Genomic DNA, 22080 nt, shown 5'->3' on the forward strand with positions numbered 1-22080 from the left:
GTAAAGTTTGGAAATTCAGTCACTGAGGGGAGAAATACAGAGAAAGAAAGAAACGGTTTTCTCTTTTTCCTTCCATTTCTGGTGTGAACAAATGTTAAGAAATATTTGCTACTAATCTTTTTTCTAGTGCTACTGCATGGAGCATTGTTCTGTTAAAACAAACAAAAATTCCCACCATCCCAGTCTTGTTTTGGTGAAGTTCAGGGGAGTAAGTATTATTTGTTTTTCCATAAAAGACAACATTGTAGAGATAGGCACGAGTTTGTTTTTTAAAAATTGTTAGTGGTAGTAGTAGTAAGCCACTGTGGTCTCTTTGAATGTTGTAGAGAGTATATTAATGAGAAATTGAGTCTTTGAAATAGAAGTGTAATTCTACTGTGTGATAGAAATGTAATCATGTGACGGGAAATGTCTGCTAAAAATATTTTTAATAGCTGAAATGGGTTCATTTTGTTTATTTTTCCATTCGTTTTTGACTGGATATAAGCCTCGCTGAAAAATGTCTACATTGCTGAACAAGTTAAACTAAAACTTAGAACCGGCAGCCCTCACAGTTATCAGTATTCTTTCTGATGGTGGTGTGGCTCTTTCCTTCCTTAAGTGTCAGGGGCATACGCTGAGTGTGGAAGCCCAATGTTGGGGTTGGTGACAGCACTGCCTCGGGAGAGCTGAGGCGCCCCTCCTGCAGCTGCACAGCTGGCTCTGTTCCCAGGTTCTAGTAGCTGCGGGAGGGTTAAGCAGCCCAGTCCATGCCTGCCCCTGCTCCCTCCGTCACTCAGGCAGAAGGCTGAATTCTTTTGCAGGCGTTCTACCACTCTTGCATCAAGTTTGGAGGTCTTGTGATCTCTCCAAAATTTACCATCATACTCTAAATATGAAATAAATTTTTTAAAATGCTGCAAAAGGGAAGTGTTTTCACCCCAAGCAGTGAAGTTTTAGGTTCTCTTTTTCCTGAAATAGCTTCTGTCCCGTCTCATTTCATCTTTAGTTAGAGATGATTGGAGAGACAGTATTCCCTCCTGGAAGGCAGCTCTTAATTAGGGAGGAAAATCCTTCTAGAACAGGAAGATGAAGCTTGAGAGGTCAATGTTGATAAACATAGAGAAATTGTTGGCTCTTGTTTTCTGCTTTAATGGACAGCACCCTTTAGAGAGTGGCCACTACAACAGTACAGGCTTTTTAAGTTCCTTTTTAGGTTTTTAAACTGAGAAGATAGTAATATAGCACTTCCTGCCTACACTACTGGATAATTTTGTTAAATCATCTAAGAAAAATTGTAAATATGCGTATTTAGTACACATGTTATTTACAACAGTTTTATCTTTTTTAAATGACCTGAAAAAACTTCTTTTTCTAAAGCTTATGCTTTCAGGCAAACTCCTTTCATGTGAAAGAAATGAAATATGATGGAGTATGATGAATGACTCAATAGGAAATATTATGCAGTTCTTTGGAAGGATGATAACTTGGTATTCATTTAATAAACATCCAAATGTACGTGTAACCTGAACTGCAAACTAGGATTAAGATTTAAATTTAATCGATTCTTCTTAGATACTAGAATAGACTTGAGGAGGTCAAGAGTAGATAGGAGATTCCTGGAATAATCTAAGGAAAAGTTGAGTTCATTTATTTCAAAAATAAAAATGCATTTTCTTAGATGTTTTGTAGACCATCCCTGCCCACTTCCTGAGCCACCTTCTGATAACCTTTACTATAGGCGCCTTTTATCTTTATAAAATAACAAGCTAATTTTTATTGGCTGAAGTACATTTATAAATGTCTTCACCCTGGTTTGTGTGTGTTCTCTGATTTATCTCCCACCACAGCACCTGCTAAGCTCTGGCTGGAACAGGTCCTTCCATTTTTATTCCCTGGCGAATTGACACAGTTAGTTGGTTATATGTTTTAGCAGGCAGAAGGAAAATACTTATGAGAAGAAAAATAGTGTTGATCATAGAATTTGGTCATTCTACATGGTGGTTATTATAATAAATTTGGCCTGGCGAAAATGGGTCCTTCACCTTCTTAGAGAATAAGTACACACACATTTTTTTTTAAATTTAAACAAAAAAATAAAAGACTGTGTCACTGTGGTCTTGTCTTTTCCATGCCATTATAAAGCAGTTCTTTCTTTCTTTCTTTCTTTTTTTTTGAGACGGAGTCTCACTCTGTCACCCAGGCTGGAGTACAGTGGCGCTAAGCTCCATCTCCCGGGTTCACGCCATTCTCCTGCCTCAGCCTCCTGAGTGGCTGGGACTACAGGCGCCCACCACCACACCCGGCTAATTTTTTGTATTTTTAGTAGAGATAGGGTTTCACCGTGTTAGCCAGGATGGTCTTGATCACCTGACCTTATGATCCGCCCAGTCGGCCTTCCAAAGTGCTGGTGGCATGAGCCACCGTGCCTGATCATAAAGCAGTTACTATTTCTTATGCTCAGTCCCAAAAACCTAGTCTTCCTTGAGTCATTTTTCTCTTACATACAATCTGGCAACAAATCTTGCTTCAAGATCTATCAAATTGACTATGTCTTATTGCCTCTACTGCTTCTTGCCCTGCTTTAGGTTACCCACAGCTTTCCCCTGGATTGGTTCTACTAGTCTCCTATCTACCCTTGACCTCCTGGAGTCCATTCTCTACCTAACAGCCTGTGTGCACCTCTAAAAATGAAAGGCAGATAATTGCCACTTCTCTGCTCGCAGTCCTTCAGTGGATTCCCATCTCTTTCAAAGGAAATCACCTGTTCTTTCAATGATGTGCAAGGCCCTACCTTCTCTAGCCCCTATCCCTACCCCCTTAACTTTCTGACCTCAGCATCAAATATGCTCCCTAGTCTATCCATGTTGTATTCCTTATTTCTCTTTGAACATATCAACTGTGATTCTACCTTAGAATTTTTGTAGTGTTTACACTTTGCTTGGAATGCTAATCCTCAAAATATGTTATGCCTTATTCCCTTCATGTCTACTCAGCTAACACTGTATTAGTGAGACCTCCTTGTCCTCCCTGTATATAGGATATAATAATATCTTCTCATCTAATAGCACTCCTGTTCCTTCACCTAGCTGTACTTTCTTTATAGCACCTTTTTTTTTTTTTTTTTTTTTTTTTTTTTTGAGACAGGGTCTTTCTGTCATCCAGGCTGGAATGTGGTGGCGCAGTCTTGGCTCACTGTAACCTCTGCCTTTCAGGCTCAAACGATCCTCCCACCTCAGCCTCCATAGTAACCAGGACTTACAGGCACATACCACCATGCCTGGCTAATTTTTATATTTTTAGTAGAGACATGGGTTTTGCCTTGTTGCCCAGGCAGGTCTCAAACTCCTGAGCTCAAGCAATTCACCAGCCTTGGCTTTCCAAAGTGCTGGGATTACAGGGGTGAGCCACTGTGCCTGACTCTTCATAGCACTTTTACCATTTAGCATGTTCTACAGATTTTTTGTTGTTGTTGTTGTTGTTGTGGTGGTGTTCACTGCTATATTCCTAGGGTCTAGAAAGGTAGCTAATAGGTAGGTACTGGGTACTTTGTTAATATTTGTTGATTGAATACATTTCAATCAACAAATAAAGTAAGGAGGAGTTAGTGAGACTGGAATCTGTGGCTGAGCCCATACATGATTTTGGATGATGAATTAATGGGCTGTGTTGTAAGACAGAAAAGAGATGAGGGAGAAGCTTTGGGGTGTGAAACTAAAAAATCTGGAGCGATACTGTCTGTATGGAGAAAATTGTGGCCAAGATTTTTTGCTATTAAAGATGTACTTAGTCTGGGCGTGGTGGCTCACACCTGTAATCCCAGCACTTTGGGAGGCCAAGGAGGGCAGCTCATGAGATCAGGAGATTGAGACCATCCTTGCTAACATGGTGAAACCTTGTCTCTAGTAAAGATACAAAAAATCAGCTGGGCATGGTGGCATGCACTTGTAGTCCCAGCTACTCAGTAGGCTGAGGCGGGAGAATCACTTGAACCCAGGAGGCGGAGGTTGCAGTGAGCCGAGATCGTGCTATTGTACTCCAACCTGGGAGACGGAGACTCTGTCTCAAAAAATAAAAAGATAAAAATAAATAAAAAAGAAGTACTTAATGTTTTGTATTAATGATGTACTTGCCCCTCTTTTTGTTTTTTCTCTTCCTACATTTAAGTCATTTCACTCTTTGAAATACTCTTGTAGGAGGGTGATAGGAAAAGTAAAAAGATTGAATAAAAAATAATCTAGAAATGGTTCCTTAGTAGTTCCTGTAAGGCTTGATGTGGAATAGAAAACCAGTACATGGGCCAGGTGCAGTGGCTCACATCTGTAATCCCAGCACTTTGAGAGGCCTAGGCAGGTGGATCATCTGAGGTTGGGAGTTCAAGATCAGCCTGACCAACATGGAGAAACCCCGTCTTTCCTAAAAATACCAAATTAGCCGGGCGTAGTGGCACACGCCTGCAATCCCAGCTACTTGGGAGGCTAAGGCAGGAGAATCACTTGAACCTGGGAGGCGGAGGTTGTGGTGAGCTGAGATCGCGCCATTGCACTCCAGCCTGGGCAAGAAGAGCGAAATCTGTCTCAGGGAAAAAAAAAAAAAAAAAGAAAGAAAGAAAAACAGTACATGAATTAAAGTGTAAGAATTATTTGTGTGTTTACACTTCATGTAGTTTATTTCTAAATTTATCTAGATAATTGGAAATTGACCTACATTTTAAAATCTGTAGCAACAGTTAACATTAAAAAAAAAAAAGTTCCCTTCCCCAAATGCAGTTAAAATCTGTGAACTGCTGTTTGCTATTTGATAATATACTTGATCTGAATAGTAATTATACATTATTAGATTACATGACTTCTTAGAAATATGGAATCAATTTTGGCTATAGAAAAAAGAAATTATGCAAAGCTTGAAAATAATTTTGTTATTTTATAAATGTAAGACCCCTAATGACTATCAGTAGAGTTACCGATTTATTAGAAATAGCAAGTTTTTCTCTAATACTGCCCAGTAAAATTTTTTTTATTTATTTCCATCAGAGTTACTAATTTAGAGTATAAAATAGCAAAATAAGAAATATCAAGGAAAAAAGGTATTTCTGGTAACTTTTTATCTAAAATTGACCATTTAGATACAGAATGGTAACAAGACATGCTTAGGGTTAGGACATATAACTGTATTCACTATACTCAGTCCTAAAAATTTTGTAATACCTCTATCTTCAAGGAGGTTTAAGTTTGCCTCCCTCATACTCCTCTAAAAGCAATGACTATGGAAATGTCATAGGAGAGGTACAAAATATGTTTGAAGAATAGAAAAGGAGGAACAACTAACGTTTCATTGATTCCAGGAAATTTCCTCAAAAAGGGTAACATTGGAACTAGATATTGATGAATTTGTTTAAACAAAGACTTTCTGTCTTTTGAGCTAAAAGAACTAACGTATGCAAAAGCAGAGAGAAACATACGAAAAGAGAACCACGTTTTCCAGGAATGGAGAAGATGGGAATGTGGCTAGAGCGTTAGGGCGCATAGTTCCGAGTAGATGGATATTAGGCCCTTCAGGAGATTGACACCTTTTTTTTTTTTTTTTTTTTTGAGACAGAGTTTTGCTTTTGTTGCTCAGGCTGGAGTGCAGTGGCGTGATCTTGGCCCACCGTAACCTCTGCCTCCCGGGTTCAAGCAATTCTTCTGCCTCAACCTCCCTAGTAGCTGGGATTACAGGCATGCGCCACCACATCTGGCTAATTTTGTATTTTTAGTAGAGACTGGGTTTCTCCATGTTGATCAGGCTGGTCTTGAACTCCTGACCTCAGGTGATTCACCCACCTCAGCCTCCCAAAGTGCTGGGATTACAGGCATGTGCCGCCACGCCCAGCTAATTTTGTATTTTTAGTAGAGACGGTGTTTCTCCATGTTAGTCAGGCTGGTCTCGAACTCCCGACTCAGTTGATCCACCCGCCTCGGCCTCCCAAAGTGCTGGGATTGCAGGTGAGATTGATGTCTTAATGTGAAGGGTCCTTTATGCAAACTAGAGGTTTTGAGGTTCCCCCTCCCCACTGGGCCTTGCAGTTCCATTAAATAATTTTAAGCAAGGGAGTAGTAAAATTGGTTATATCACTGAATGAATAAAATTGTCAAACTTTTTATTTATAGGAGAAAAATTGTATTGGATGTAGCCAAATATGGCTTATGTAATGCAATTTTAAAATTCAGAATTGGAAAATTGGTTATCTTTGATTAACTGGTTCATTTTCTTTTCTTCCTAACTTCTTTCTTCTGTCAGCCAGAAAAAAATATAGGAAATAATGGATAAGCTAGAAGCAGTATTTGCTTTTTAAGTTTTGCATCACTGAAACAATCCCCTACACTGTTAGAAGCCTAACACACAATGCTATTGTGCTCTGGGTCTAGAAAAAATGTGAGGCCTGCTAGTCTGATTCTGCAGCAGGGAATAAGGAAAGCCAATACTTAACTTTGTAAGCTACTAAATATTAAATGTTTAGTAAAACGGGGTTTATAGTAATTTTTTTTGTGATGGAGTCTCACTGTGTTGCCAGGCTGGAGTGTAGTGGCGCAATCTTGGCTCGCTGCAACCTCTGCCTCCCGGGTTCAAGCGATTCTCCTTCCTCAGCCTCCTGAGTAGCTGGGATTAGAGGTGCCCGCCACCACACCTAGCTAATTTTTGTATTTTTAGTAGAGATGGGATTTCACCACGTTGGCCAGGCTAGTCTCAATCTCCTGACCTCATGATCCACCCGCCTTGGCCTCCCAAAGTGCTGGGATTACAGGCATGAGCCACCGTGCCTGGCCAGTAATATTTTTCTTAAAGAGAGAATATCAAAATAAAGAGGAGAGTCAAGACTGGAGGGTATCACCAAGCCTTTTTTAGGGAGTCACCTAATTTGTTAAGTTTTTCTTAAAATTACCAACCATCTAAAAGAAGAATTTTGATCTGTATCTATGCCTAAGAGATGTCAGTAGAGCAGTAAAAATATTTCTCTAATTTATAAGGAAGTTAAGTAACTTTCCCACAGTCATAAAATAATCATGTCAAAAATTTGACCTTTCAACTACTAGTTTTAGTAATCCACCCTGCTTTTTTCCTCAGAAAAAAAAAAAATGTACTTCCCAGATAAACATCACCTTGCGTTTCACCGCAGGTCTGGGTGATCCTGACCTTGGAACAAGTGATAGTGTTGGTGCATTTAAAGTAGCAGCTTTTGGGTGACTGGCTGGTCCTGAGGAGTTTTTCCTACTTAGCAGTGTTCATTTTATCTATTACTGCCATGAAGCAAAATACAGGTTTGAAAAGTTGAATGAGCAGTGTTGGTAACTGCAAAACAAAGTGTTGCAACACAGGAGGCTGAGGTAGTTTTAAGCAGATAAAGTCTACAGAAATTAGTTTACAGAAATAGTGTTAGGCTGGGATGTTTTGGCCACTAGATTTCAGATTTAGAGAAATCAAGTTTAGAAAAATAAACCAGCAAAGTAGTACAAAATTAATAGCAACAATGTCAGGAAGAATTTGCTTATGAAAAGGATCTATTTTCCCTTTTGTGAAAAGAAACATTTGTTCACCCTTGGTTACTTATGATTGAGATAATTAAAAGCAATTTTATTTGGTTTTAGTAGCCTCTTTGTGAAAACTTATGAAATATTAGGCAGTTTGATTTTCTTCTCCTCTCTGGACCTGCAGATAAATTTGTTGTGAATAAATGGAAAATAGTTTGGCAGTGGGCAGAAGCACGGGAAAAGCCAAGAATCTGGTCGATTTATAAACCAGACATTGTGAATAAATGAGTTGGCTACAGCTCTTAGAAAAAGGCTAACTTTTGCCCTTCAAGTTCTTTTCCTACATCTGCTTTTATTTCTTTCACACTTTATGAAGTCAATAAAAATTTTGATTTCATTGTTACAGAAGTTTCTCCTTGTATAGGAGCTTTTCATGCCTTCTGTTGGCCATAAATAATTTACTTTTGATTTCTCAAGGCTCCTGATTGGTGACTTTTCATATAAGGGGATGCCTAGGTTGTTTCTGATATTATCTCTTTGTACCCAGAGAACACCTCTGACACCAAATGGAGGGTCTTCCTCCCAGCAACAACCAGTTCTTCAACTCTACCTGGAGTTCACGTCAAATCCCATAGGTGAAACGCTGAGTCCCACAAGACTATCTCCACTTTAGATGCCAGTCACAAGTCTCATGCACCCCATAATTCTGACTCATTCACTGTAAATCAGAAGTTCCCATGAACTCCTCATCAGGTTTAATAATTTACTAGATTGGTTCACAGAACTCAGGAAAGCACTTTACTGACATATGCTGGTTTATTATAAAGGATACTATGAAGAATATAGATGAACAGCCCGATGAAGAGAGATTAATACATAAGGTGAGGTCCAGAAGATTCCTGATCTTGGGTGCTCCTGTCCCATGGGTTAGGGTAGGCCACCCTCCCTGCACATGGATGTATTCACCAACTTGGAAGCTCTCTGATCCTTGTCATTTAGAGGTTTCATCATGTGCACGTGATCAATTATTAACTCAGTCTCCAGGCCCTCTCCCTCTCCAGAAGTTGGGAGGAATGGGTCTGAAAGTTCTATGCTTCTGATCATTACTTGATCTTTCTGGCAACCAGCTCCATCCTGAGGCTACCTAGGGTTGCACCAAGAGTCATTTCATCAAAACAAAAGAGGCTTCTTCCACCCATGAAGCGTCAAGAGATTTAAGAACTCTCCGTTAGGAACAAAAGATGCTCCTCTTTTCCTCACCACTTAGGAAATTACAAGAGGTTGTTGTTGTTGTTGTTGCTGTTGTTGTTTTGAGACGGAGTCTTGCTCTGTCCCCCAGGCTGGAGTGCGGTGGCGCCATCTCACTGCAAGCTCCATCTTCCGGGTTCACACCATTCTCCTGCCTCAGCCTCCCGAGTAGCTGGGACTACAGGTGCCCGCCACCAGGCCTGGCTAGTTTTTTTTTTTGTATTTTTAGTAGAGACAGGGTTTCACTGTGTTAACCAGGATGGTCTGGATCTCCTGACCTCATGATCCACCTGCCTCAGCCTCCCAAAGTGCTGGGATTACAGGCGTGAGCCACCGCACCCAGCCGGAAATTTTGATTTAAGTACTGCCCTTTGTCAGAAACCAGAGACAAAGATCAAGTATATATATTTTTATTATGTCACAAATGGATTCTAAAATCAGATAATCTTACTGTTACTTACCTGTGAAGAGGACTTCATACTTTGTACATAAGTACTGGCCATGACTTAAACAAGAGTCACATGGTGCTATGAACTTAAATAATTACTAGTAAAATTTAGCCAGGGCCAGGCGCCATGGCTTATGCTTGTAATCCCAGCACTTTGGGAGTCCGAGATGGGCAGATCCCCTGAGGTCAGGAGTTTGAGACCAGCCTGGCCAACATGGTGAAACCCTGTCTCTACAAAAAATGCAAAAATGAGCTAGGCATGGTGGTGAGTAACTATAATCCCAGCTACTTGGGAGGCTGAGGCAGGAGAGTCACTTGAACTTGGGAGGCAGAGGTTGCAGTGAGCCGAGATGGTGCCATTGCACTCCAGCCTGGGTAGCAAAGCAAGACTCTGTCTCAAAACAAAAAAAATTTTTTTTTGGCTGGGCGCAGTGGCTCATGCCTGTAATCCCAGCACTTTGGGAGGCTAAGGCAGGTGGATCACTTTGAACTCAGGAGTTTGAGACCAGCCTGGTCAGTATGGTGAAATCCCGTCTCTACAAAAAAATACAAAAATGAGCCAGGCATGGTGGCTCACACCTGTGGTTCCAGCTACTCGGGAGGCTGAGGCTGAAGGACTGCTTGAGCCGGGAAGTGGAGGTTGCAGTGAGTTGAGATCGTGCCATTGCACTCCAGCCTGGTGACAGAGGGATACTCTGTCTCCAAAAAGAAAAAAAAAAATTACTATTAAAATTAATTTTCATGGTGTTTTGGTGAACTTTAGCTTACCAGCTTAAAATTATGGAATTCATTTCATATAGCTTCCACTGTAAATACTAACTTGATCCAATCCTGTTAATAACACTAAGCACTGTGATTCTCAACCATGACTGCACAGTGGGATTGCCTGGGAAGCTTTAACATACACTGATACGTGGGTCTCACACCCCAGAGATTGACTTAAGCGGTTTGGGGTGCAACCCAGGTACTGCAGTTTTCTTTCTTAAAGTTCCACAGATGATTCTAATGTAGTCATGGTTGAGAACTACTGACCAAGAAGCATGATTTTTTAAGGTGGCTAACCCCTTCTGGTCTACTGGTTTACATGCAGTAGAGATAGTTGGGGAGATAATTTTTGCTTAAAATAGGAAAGCAACTGACACAATCATGTGGTAGGCATGCAGGGTTTAGAACAGTAAGAAACTAAAGATTATACCATACAACACTGTGAATTTATTATATACATTCCAGAGTGGGTTATAAGCGAAGATGTGCTAGATCAACTGTGTATGGTGCTGCTAATGAGTTCACAGAAACCTAGAGGTTTTTACTTGCCCAAGGTCACACCACTAGCTGGGGACACAACCAAAACTGGAAAATTACAGCAGTAATTCATAGTTTGTTGCCTTGATTATTTAGGTCAAGTTCTGTAAACTTTTTCTGTAAAGGGCCAGATTGTAAAGATTTTAGGCTTTGCAGGCCATATGGTCTTTGTTGCAACTACTCAACTCTGCTAACATAGTAAAAAGCATCACACCCATTATGTAAATGAATGAATGTGTATTTTAGTAAAACTTGATTGACAGAAGCTGGATTTGGCCTGTGACCTGTAGGCTGCAGATCCCTGATTGAGGATTGTTTGAATCTTCCCGCTGGAAAGTTGGCTCCTTGAGAGTAGGCTGAAGACGTTACTGGTCCCCCGTGGTGCCTTACTTCCTGGTACTGTTACAGTGCCCTGTGTTGCAAGGTGTTAGATGAGTGCTTGTTGAATTCATATCTAGTCAGCTCTTAACTTTTTTTGTTGCTTCTAACCCTTCCAGTAGGGGAAACAGTTGGCACATATTCCAGCTTTGGAGAGGAAATGCTTGAAGTCTGTAGCAGGGTATAATTGCTGAATTCTTCAAGCGAATTAAAGATCTGAATTTGCCCTAGGGCATTTATAATTATCTTAATTTCCTGGAACAGATTCTAAGAATTCATTTTAAATCTGAAAGTTTTTCTTAAAATCTGTTTTATGATACACTGTCTTTAATTATTTTTGTGAATGTTGTTAGTTTCTCACAACAATATTTATTTCAATTCATTTGGACCTAAGATCTTTGTTGTACTTGTGTGTGGCCAGTAGACTCTTTAGCAAAATTAAACAAATGCTAATGGGTTCCCACAGCCACCCAAATGTTAGAAGTACGGCCCCAGATTATGAGCCCGTTTCTCTTTTTCTTTTCTTCTTCTTCTTATTTTAAAGAGATAGAGTCTCAGTATGTTGCTCAGGCTGGTCTCAAACTCCTGGGCTGAAGCCATTCTCCCACCTCAGCCTTCCAAGTAGCTGGGATTACAGGCATGAGCCACCACCCCAGACATGAACCCATTTCTAATTTCTGATGCAAAACAGATATTGACCTGACAACAGGGCCCTTGGTTGTGGTGGAAAGAGCAGTGACCTTGGAATTAAAAGCCCTGTTGTGACTCATGGCTTTGCCCCTTTTAACCAACCCTACTTTTTTTTACCTGTAGTGTGCAGGTATCTGTCCCACTCTTTAGGGATGCCAAAGGTGAAATGAGGTGTGCTGTCTATGTGACAGTGCCTTGTGAGCACTTTTCTGACGTCTCCCTAAGGAGGTTTGGGTCAGGCCTAGCAGAAACTACAGCCATAGAGCACAGAGGGAAGTAGCACTAGACTAGCATAGAGTGAGTCTATGGGAGTGTGCCCACTGGTTTCCAGAGAGAATGTCAAAGAGTCTACAATGGGGAGGCCTCATCAGCCTCGATTTGAGAAGCAAGTGTAGGTCAGAAATGGGGAGCAGAACAAGAGGAAAAGAGGAAGGTCAGGAGTCTGCAGAGCTGAAGAGGTGGTAAGTGATTCAAAGCTGGAAACAGGCAAGGTAATCTGGAACTCTGTCTTGATGTCCATTGAGTTATGCTAAATCGAGACTCGTGTTCTTCTTACCTTATATTTCTTAAATTGATTTGTTTGATGCCCTGGGTATTTTGAAGCTCCTAGTTGCATAATCTTGGCTGAAATAAAGGCACAGAATTAGGGCAAATAGCTGCAGTCACTTGTGTACCTGCTGAGTGAAAGCCAAAGAATCAATAGCTAGAATCTGTGTCCACAAATTGCTTACAAACCACATGTAGATATGACATTTAATATCAGGCAAGGCTAGGCACGGTGGCTCACACCTGTAATTCCAGCACTTTGGGAGGATCACTGGAGCCCAGAAGTTTGAGACCAGCCTGTGCAAGATGATGAGACTCAGTCTCTATAAAAATGAAAAAAGAAAAAAAAATAGCTGAGTGTGGTGGCATGCATCTGTAGTCCCACCTACTTGGGAGGCTGAGGTGAGAGGATCACTTGAGCCCACGAGTTTCAGGTTGCAGTGAGATATGGTCTTGCCACTATATTCCAGCCTGTCTGCATGTGAAAACAAAAAATAAAGACACGCGTGCGTGCGCGCGCCCACACACACACACACACACACACACACACACACACCAGCCTAACCACTTACCACCTCTTAATCATCTTTATAATGGACATAAAAATGCCTGCTATACTTTACATCATAATATTCTTGAGTGGAGTAAATAAAATAATGCATATAAGGTGCTGTGCACAATGTGCTTGGCTCACAAGAAACACTTAGTATTATTAGATATGATTTCTAGCAGTATTACTAACAGTAGTAAGAATAGTAGTAGTACTTAAAAAGCAAGTTTGCATTAGTTTTAAAGCAGTATGAAATCCCAAGTTTTTTAAGACGGAGTCTCACTTTGTTGCCCAGGCTAGAGTGTAGTGGTGCAGTCTTGGCTCACTACAGTCTCTGCCTCCTGGGTTCAAGCGATTCTGCTGCTTCAGCCTCCTGAGTAGCTCTGATTACAGGTGCGTGCCACCACATCCAGCTAATTTTTATTTGTATTTTTTAGTAGAGACAGGGTTTTACCATGTTGGCCAGGCTGTTCTCAAACTGCTGACCTCAAGTGATCCTCCCGCCTTGGCCTCCCAAAGTGCTAGGATTACAGGGATGAGCCACCGCACTCGGCCTCAAGTTATAATTGTTAATATTTTTGTGACATTCAGGATAAATACTTTTTAGTATTATGCTACTGAAGGGCATGTCTCAGGATCGGTGTATCCTTTCCTGAAGCTATATGTTACATTGCATTTACACAGAGTTGTCTTGGTGTCCAGAGAACAAATCAGTTGAGACAAGGCCATTTTGAAAACTATTTTTTTCCAGGGAGCATACCTTAGTGCCCTGTTGGGGCGTCCGTGTGTGAGGGGTATTTGGATTATAGGTCTTCAGTGTGAAGGCAAGCTTCTTATCAAATGAAGTGTTTTGTCTGACCTTAGAGTTTAAACCCACAAGGAGGTAACAAAGCAAAGGGCTAAAACATCTTTTCGCTACTTAGAATTACAGGCCAGAAATTTGCTTTTGTATTCTGAGATCTTATGATACTTGTCTCAATGAAGTAAAACTGCATGCATTATTCTGCATTTCCATATTACTATTCTCTGTATTGGTAATTATTACGATACTTGCTTCGTGTACTTAAAGCAGCATGCAGATTTATTTTATAACCACTTCAAGGAAAGAACCAATTCCTTTGGAGATTTCCTGTGGTTCCTAAGTTGCATGCCTCCAAGTCTGTTAGGTTGTGGGATTTTGCATTTGAGAGAAATGAGGGAGGTGGAGAGAATGAAGAGAAAGTGGACTGGCAGAATTACAGAATGTGGTTTCATCTGATTTTTTAGGCTGAGGACTACTCCATTTTTAGATTCCATGCATAGAACTCAGGCATCCTCGGGTCCTGCCCCACTGCTGCTTTGTGGTCAGAACACCGTGAGATCGTGCAGCCTCAAGGCTGGGAACATATGGGATCAGGTCCAAGAGCAGGTTGGAGTTTGAGTTCATGATTTCAAGGTCAGAGTCGTGAGGGCACCTCAAGATGATTACCGAGAAGTCAAAAGCACGTGCCAGTAATTTCAATGGGAAAGTCTGGGAAACAGCCAAAACATAACTGTCAGGAACGTGGGACGGAGTCCCTAGGGCAGCTTTTCCCAAAACATGTTCCAAGATATACTAGCTGTATGGGATGTTGACTTACAATAATATGTGGTGGAAAGGTTTTCTAGACAAACACTGAGTTCAGAGTTAAGCAGGTTTTTTCTATTGCAGAGCTTGTCAGAGCCTCTGATATGCCCATTAATATTGTAAGTATACAAGATGTAGCTTTAAAATTGGGCAAATAACAGATATTTCATACAGAATCCTGGATGTGGCCAAGAGTGATGAGAGAGGAGGGATCCTCTTGTCAGAGTAGCACTCCACAGAACACACTTAGGGAAAAGTTGTCCCAGGGCCTGTGGCGTGTGCTCTGAATTCATTGCTGTGACCTTTTCTCCTGGCTCCTTAACTCTGGGGTTCGGAAGGAACCAGCAAACACCCAAAAAAGTTATCTAGGCTCTTATTGAGTGCTTCCCCCTCGTCCTCCATCTGAGTCACTTGGCTGATATTTGTTGCTGCTATTAACAGAATTCAGGAAATCAGCCATTCTTAGAGGAAGAAGGACAAGTGAGACCACAAACAACAAAACATAATGAATGGATCAGAGCCTGTGTATAATTGGCCCTGAATTAGGCAAACAGGCTTTCCCCACTCCCTTAAAATGAAAATAAGATGAAAATTTTGAAGAAAGTACCAAAGTGACTATATCTAATAATGTAACAATGAGGTTGAAAAATGAGGGCACACTGTATGTTTAGGGATGGCTGAGGCTAATGAATGTCAAGACAGACTGCATCTTTGACAGCCTCGCCTCACTGGCTCCTGAAATCATCACACACAAAACAGTATTCTTCTTGCATTCTTAAAGTGAAAGGCACTGTTTCCCTGTCACACTAGCAATGCTGCGAAGTAAGTGTCATCCTTGCCTCCTCCTTGGCCCTGCCTTCTACAGCTAGTGCCCCTGCCAGTTGTCTCCTCAGCACGTCTCCCGTATTCCTCTTCTTCTCCCCCTCGGCACGACCTTGCTTCTGGTCTCATCATCCTGTGCCTGGGCTGATGCCTTTGCTTCCCAGCTGCAGTCGGCTGGGGATGGATGGGGGGTAAGGCAGGCATTCCAGATATTTATAGAATTGTTCATGTCTCTTTTCCCATTAACCATGAGTTACTTGAGGGTGAAGATAGTGTCTTATTTGCCTTTCTGTCTCTAGTAATTAGCCCAGTACCTGGCACTTTTAATTAAGGAGTTATCACTCAGTACTTTTAAATAGGGAAAAAAAGAAAAAAAACAAAGAATGGAATAAAGTAAAAGCTTGATAGGTTTTGTTACTCTTTTTGCAGTTGATCATTGGCTATTCTTAATGCTTGTAGAACAGTTAGCACTTTAGCAGCATACAGATAAGATATATTAAAATCATACATTGAGTTTTTAAAAAGTAGGTGGGCGTGGTGGCTCATGCCTGTAATCCCATCACTTTGGGAGGGCGAGGAAGAAGGATCACTTGAGCCCAAGAGTTTGAGACCAGCCTGGGCAACATAGCGGGACCCCGTCTCTACAAATTTTTTTTTTTTTTTTGAGATGGAATCTGGCTCTGTTGCCCAGACTGGAGTGCAGTGGTGTGATGTAGGCTCACTGCAAGCTCCGCCTCCCGGGTTCATACCATTCTTCTGCCTCAGCCTCCCGAGTAGCTGGGACTACAGGCGCCCGCCACCACTCCCGGCTAATTTTTTGTATTTTTAGTAGATACGGGGTTTCACTGTGGTCTCGATCTCCTGACCTCGTGATCCACCCGCCTTGGCCTCCCAAAATGCTGGGATTACAAGCGTGAGCCACCACACGCGGCCTACAAAAATTTTTCAGAAAATTAGCTGGGTATGATGGTGCACCTGCCGTCCTAGCTACTTGTGAGGCTGAAGTGAGAGGATCACTTGAACCTGTAAGGTGAGAGCTGCAGTGAGCTGTAACAGTGCCACTGCACTCCAGCCTGGGCGACAGAGCAAGACCCTATCTCAAAAAAAAGCCAAAAAGTTCATAAGTACTTAAACATGCTTTTCAGAAAACGACTAATTATCAAAAACTAACGATTGCGATAATAGCAAATGAAGAAATGTCAAATGGAGGAGAAATGGAAAACGTTTATAGAATCCAGGACACACATTTACAAGAATGTGAAATACTGTGAAAATAATTTGGAGGAGAATTATGATTAAATTATTTGAGACTTGAATTACCTGCAGTAAATTCAGCTGCATATCGGTTGTTAGGCATTTTATCATTACTAATCCTGTTACCATCATTATTGAATAAGAGAGTCATACTTAATATACAAGGTCCATACATTTGTAAATAATTCATTATTATGTTAGTTTGCAAGAGTCATGATTTTGCGAGAATTTATCCAGAACGGTCGATTGGTAATCCCAGAGAGTAGCAGAGGCACTGGGCAGTGAAGCTAACAGCAGGTCCTAAAGCCAGCATGAGCAAGTGCTGGGTGGTAAGAAAATAGAACTCAGGTAGTTGTGAGGTAAATACAAGCAGACAGGGCAGACCTAGAAGGAGACAGGAAGTAAGAGGCTTTAGGAGGCTGAAGGAGCAGAGACTCAGGAACACTCCCCCGGCATCATGCAGCATTATTACATAAGTGTTAGTAATTTCAAATAATTATAACTATTTTAGATATACCATGTGCTAGCTACTGTTGTAATATGCTCACTAGAATTTACTGCTTTAATCCTCACAGCAACCTAGGTGGATACTATTATGAATCCTATGACTTTTCATTTATAGATGACAAAATTGAAATACAGGGAAAGTAAGTCATTCACCCAGCTGATCATCAGTAAATGGAAAAGCCACGATTTGACCGCAGGAAAATGAGGGTTTTTTGACAGGGCTGACTTGAAGAACGTTTAGATTGCTGTAGAACTGTATTTAGTGCTTAACGATATACAATAACTGATACAATTGGTATCCAAACAGCTGAATGTCATGCTTTTAGGGATCAAGGAAAGCTGCCTAAGTGTACATGTACCTAGCATTTGAGTTGCCTTTTGATACAGATGATCATACCAGAAAAGTATACCATCAGTTTTCAGGCCTATCTGCACAGTAATATGCTTGGAGTTCTTCATGATGTCAAAGCTCAAAACTATTTCACTGTTCACTGATATCAAAGCTCAAAACTATTATGACTCTTAGGCTCTGGCAAAAAAATGTGATGGTTTAAAAATTCGGCATTTATCTTATCCTGTGGATGGGCAACTTCTCAGGCCCATTTCTCACCACCAGCACAGCAATAACGCAAGGTGTTTTAATAAATCTATTGCCCAGTCTCTTCCATATGGCTATGCTTAGCTCTAAAAGAAGGAACCAAGAAATGGGTGTTATGCTGAATTGGAAACAATTTTCAGATAAAGCACAGCAGTCTGCAAACCTCCTCCAGCTCAAGATGGTGTCAATAGAATTGCCTTTTTAAGCAGGCAGAAAAGACACATGTACTTGATTGTGGTTTCTCTTTACTGCCACCTTCCACTCTGGTCATCACTACAGACACAGAGTAATGTGTGTACTGTAAATAGCTAGATCTTTCTGTAATCTTTATTTGTTTCTTTGTTTGTTTGTTTTATGAGATGGAGTCTCACTCTGTCGCCCAGGCTGGAGTGCAGTGGCTCGATCTCCGCTCACTGCAACCTCCGCCTCCTGGGTTCAAGCGATTCTCCTGCTTCAGCCTCCTGAGTAGCTGGGATTACAGGTGCCCGCCACCATGCCCGGCTAATTTTTGCATTTTTTTTTTTAAATAGAGACAATGTTTCACCATATTGGCTAGGCTGGTCTCGAACTCCTGACCTCAGGTGATCTGCCTGCCTTGGCCTCCCAAAGTGCTGGGATTATAGGCGTGAGCCACCACTCCCGGCTTTAACCAACATTCTTAGTTGAACACAGCAGAAAGGGGAACCTCCATTATCACATGGAACTCAGGCAGTAGTGAGGGTAAATATGGGTGGGAGAGCTGCCTTCCTGCTGCAAGTTCAGTCTCCTCCTAAGAAAACAGCATGCCAAGGTACAACAGAGCACACTGGCCAGCCCCAGTGCAGGAGTCATCATGGAGTGTGTCTTTTTTTTTTTTTTTTTTTTTAGACAGTGTTTCGCTCTTGTTGCCCAGGCTGGTGTGCAATGGCACGATCTTGGCTCACCACAACCTCCACCTCCTGGGTTCAAGCTATTCTCCTACCTCAGCCTCCTGAGTAGCTGGGATTACAGGCATGCGCCACCACGCCTGGCTAATTTTTATTTGTATTTTTAGTAGAGACAGGGTTTCTCCATGTTGGTCAGGCTGTTCTGGAACTCCCTACCTCAGGTGTTCCGTCCGCCTTGGCCTCCCAAAGTGTTGGGATTACAGGCGTGAGCCACTGTGCCTGGCTGGAGTGTGCACTTTCAACATGTCTGTGCAGGGACACATGGTCTCTAACAATAAATGACCATCCCGAGAGTGGTGGAGCAGAGTATTGGACCTCTAGAGCCCACATTTTTATTGTAGCAGTATTCAGTCTTCTTATAACAGGTACTATGGCCATGGGTCTTATCAGCTCCTGTTGAAAATTGGAATTAGGACGAGCATAGCAGGTTGCATTCTAACAGAATTCTAACTTTTAAGGTGCCACAGACGACAGTATTCTTTAGAAATCTTAGTGTTATCCTTTTCATCCTTTTGGAGTAGCAAACAAAAGGCACTCAGTAAATAATATGGAGTCTAATTTGGGGAAAACAAAATATTTCTAGTCTGAAAATTATTGTTTTAAAAATTATTTTTGTCTTTAGAGGCTGTACATTTATGTCAACTGCATGACCACATTGTTGATATGCTTAAGAAAGATAACAGTCAAGATTGCCTTTTTACACTTTATATTTGTGCTCATCCAACCATGAGACCTTTAGAAATATTGAATATCTGCAGTTATCTCCCTTCAAGTCTTATTTTGAGTTTATATTACTTTTGAACTCAAAAGACCTCAAGCCATTTGATTTACCTGACAGTATAACATTCTTTAATTTTAAGTAGCATTGTATGATGAGTCTGAAATATTGGCAGCTTATAATGCATATAAGTTAGTGATCCTAGTAAATGTAAATAAAATAATAAACAGAAACATGCTGGGCATGGTGGCTTATGCCTGTAATTCCGTAACTTTGGGAGGCTGAGGGAGGAGGACTGCTTCACACTAGGAGTTAGAGACCAGCTTGGGCAACAGAAACCCCATCTCTACAAAAATCTTTTAAAAATCAGCTGGATGTGGTGGTGCATACCTGTAGTTACAGCTACTGAGGAGGCTGAGGAGGGAGGATCACTTGAGCTCAGATTGAGGCTGCAATGAGTTGTGATTGCACCTCAGTCTAGGTGGCAGAGTGAGGTCCTGTCTCAAAAACATAATGATAAATGAAAATAATTATAATAACAAACATTCAGGCAATAACTGGGATTTTTTTTTACCATTGCTATTTTTTAATCAAGACAAACATCTGAAGAGTTCCACAATTCCAAATGCTTACAAATCTGCTTCTGGATTGTGAAGAAAATCATTTGGGTATGTGTAGCTTTTAACTTTTTTTTAAAAAAAACTGAATATTGAGGATTTGTGTAGAATAACTTTGAATGTTTTGGATCTTAGATTTAAATGGAAATATCAAAAATTTTATATAGGTTGGGCTCTAAACTACATATTTCCATATTGCCAGAATTTAGAAAACATCTTTTATGAAATAGAAACTAAGAATTTTGGCAAACAGAGAAACTTGCCCAAAGTCTCCAGAATTCATTTGTTTGACAAATATGTATTGAGCATCTACCCTGTGACAGGTGGTATTCCTGGGATTTGTCAGGAGCACCATTGCTGTCTTCCTGGAGCTTACATTCTAACCAGGGAAAACTGACAATAAGCAATAAAAAAATAAATGATGTAGTTTGTTAGAAAGCTATAAGTGCTACAGGAAAAAATAAACTATAATGTAGGGTTGGAGTAGCAATAAAACTACATAGTGTGGTCAGGGTAGTTCATGTGGACAAGATACAATTTGAGCCAAGATTTTAAAAAGATAAAGCAATTAACCTCAAAATAAAATCAGGGGGAAGAACATTCTAGCACCAACTAGTTTGCTCAGCCTGTTGGAGGAATAGCAAGGAGCCAGCATGCCTGGAATAGAATGCCCAAGGGGCAATAGTGGCCAATCAGGAGAAAGTAGTAATGGGGCTAAGGCCAGATCCTGTAGAGCTTACAAAGCATTGCAAATAACTTGAGATTTTACTCTCAGTAGAATGTGGATCCACTGGAGAATTTTAAGCACAGTATCTGACTTGAGTTTTAAAAGGGTCTCTCTGGTCCTGGTTTGAAAATATGGACTGCACTGGGAACAAGGGAAGGAGCAGGGATCTTATTGCTATAATTCAGTTAAAAATCATGGTAGTTTAGGCCGGAATAGTAGCACCAGAGATAATGCTAGATGGTAAAATCTGGAAATATTTTGGAAGTAGAGCCACCAGAATTTCCTGGGGAATAGGATGTAGAGTATGAGAGAAAAAGAGGATTTGGGGTGTTTCCAAGGTTTTAGCCTATGCATAAATGGAGTTGTTGCTCTTGAGTCAGAGAAAACCTTAAGGAAGTTAGTTTTAGATAAGAGTTGGGTGATGAGAGGTTCGGATATGAATCTGTTGATAGTGAGATGGCTCTCAGATATACTGGGGAAGATTCTGGTAGGCAACTGTATGCGTAAATCTGGAGGCGGGCGAGGTCTGCAGTGGAGATTTAAGTGTAGGATAATCTCAGCATGTGGAAGGCATGGAATTGTGGGTGCAAGTGGGAGATGAGAACCAAGCACTAATGCAAGTGCACTTCAATATTTAATTTTTATTTTAAAAGACAAGGTCTTTCACTCTGTTACAGCTGGAGTACGGTGGTGCCATCACAGGTCACTGCAATCTCAAACTCCTGGGCTCAAGTAATCTTCCCAAGTAGCTAAGACTATAGGTGTGCACCACCATGCCCGATTAATTTTTTTTTTTTTTTTTTTTTTTACTTTTTGTAGAGATAGTGTCTTGCTTTGTTGCCCAAGCTAGTCTCAAACTCTGATCTTAAGCAGTCCTCTCTCCACAGCATCCCAAAGTGCTGGGATTACATGCATGAGCCATCACGCCTGGCCAGGCGCTTTAATTTTAAAGAGTCTTTAATATGGTTTCTTGCCCTATCAGAGATAGAAACAGCTTAATATTTCTTGACTTTTCCTTGGTTAAACAAAGGGTATGCTTTAAAATTTTTTTAAATTTTAATTGTGGTAGAAAGCACTTAAAATTTGCCATAACCATTTTTAAATGTACATTTCACTGTCATTAAATACATTCACCACTGTCATCCACAGAACTCTTCATCTTGCAAAACTGAATTCTGCACCCACTAAACAATAACCCCCTTTTCCCCCTCCTCCCAGCTCCTCAAAATCATCATTCCATTTTCTGTTTCTATGATTTTGACTATTCTAAGTACCTTTTAAAGTGGAATTGTACAGTATTTCTCTTTTTGTAACTGGCTTATTTCACTTAGCATTATGTATGTCCTCAAGATTCATCCATGTTGTTGATAGAATTTCCTGCTAGGTGCAGTGGCTCACACCTGTAATCCCAGCACTTTGAGAGGCCAAGGTGGGTGGATCACCTGAAGTCAGGAGTTCGAGACCAGCCTGGCCAGCATGGTGAAATCCGGTCTCTACTAAAAATTAAAAAATCAGCTGCACGTGGTGGTGGACGACACAGCCTCCCAAAGTGTTGGGATTACAGGCGTGAGCCACTGCTCCGGGCCTGCTTCTACTTTTTGACTATTGTGAATTAACGCTGCTGTGAACATGGATGTACAGATGTAAGGGATATGC

The 22080-nt window shown here is 41.0% G+C and overlaps 1 protein-coding gene across 5 annotated transcripts in view; it reads left to right on the top strand.

Annotated features, from left to right (window-relative positions):
* The window catches only part of FGD4 (FYVE, RhoGEF and PH domain containing 4), a 259423-nt gene that overhangs the window by 142686 nt on the left and 94657 nt on the right, over window positions 1-22080 (top strand). The window lies entirely within an intron of this gene.

The sequence above is a fragment of the Papio anubis genome, chromosome 9, assembly GCF_008728515.1.
Source record: "Papio anubis isolate 15944 chromosome 9, Panubis1.0, whole genome shotgun sequence".
Classification (NCBI taxonomy): domain Eukaryota; kingdom Metazoa; phylum Chordata; class Mammalia; order Primates; family Cercopithecidae; genus Papio; species Papio anubis.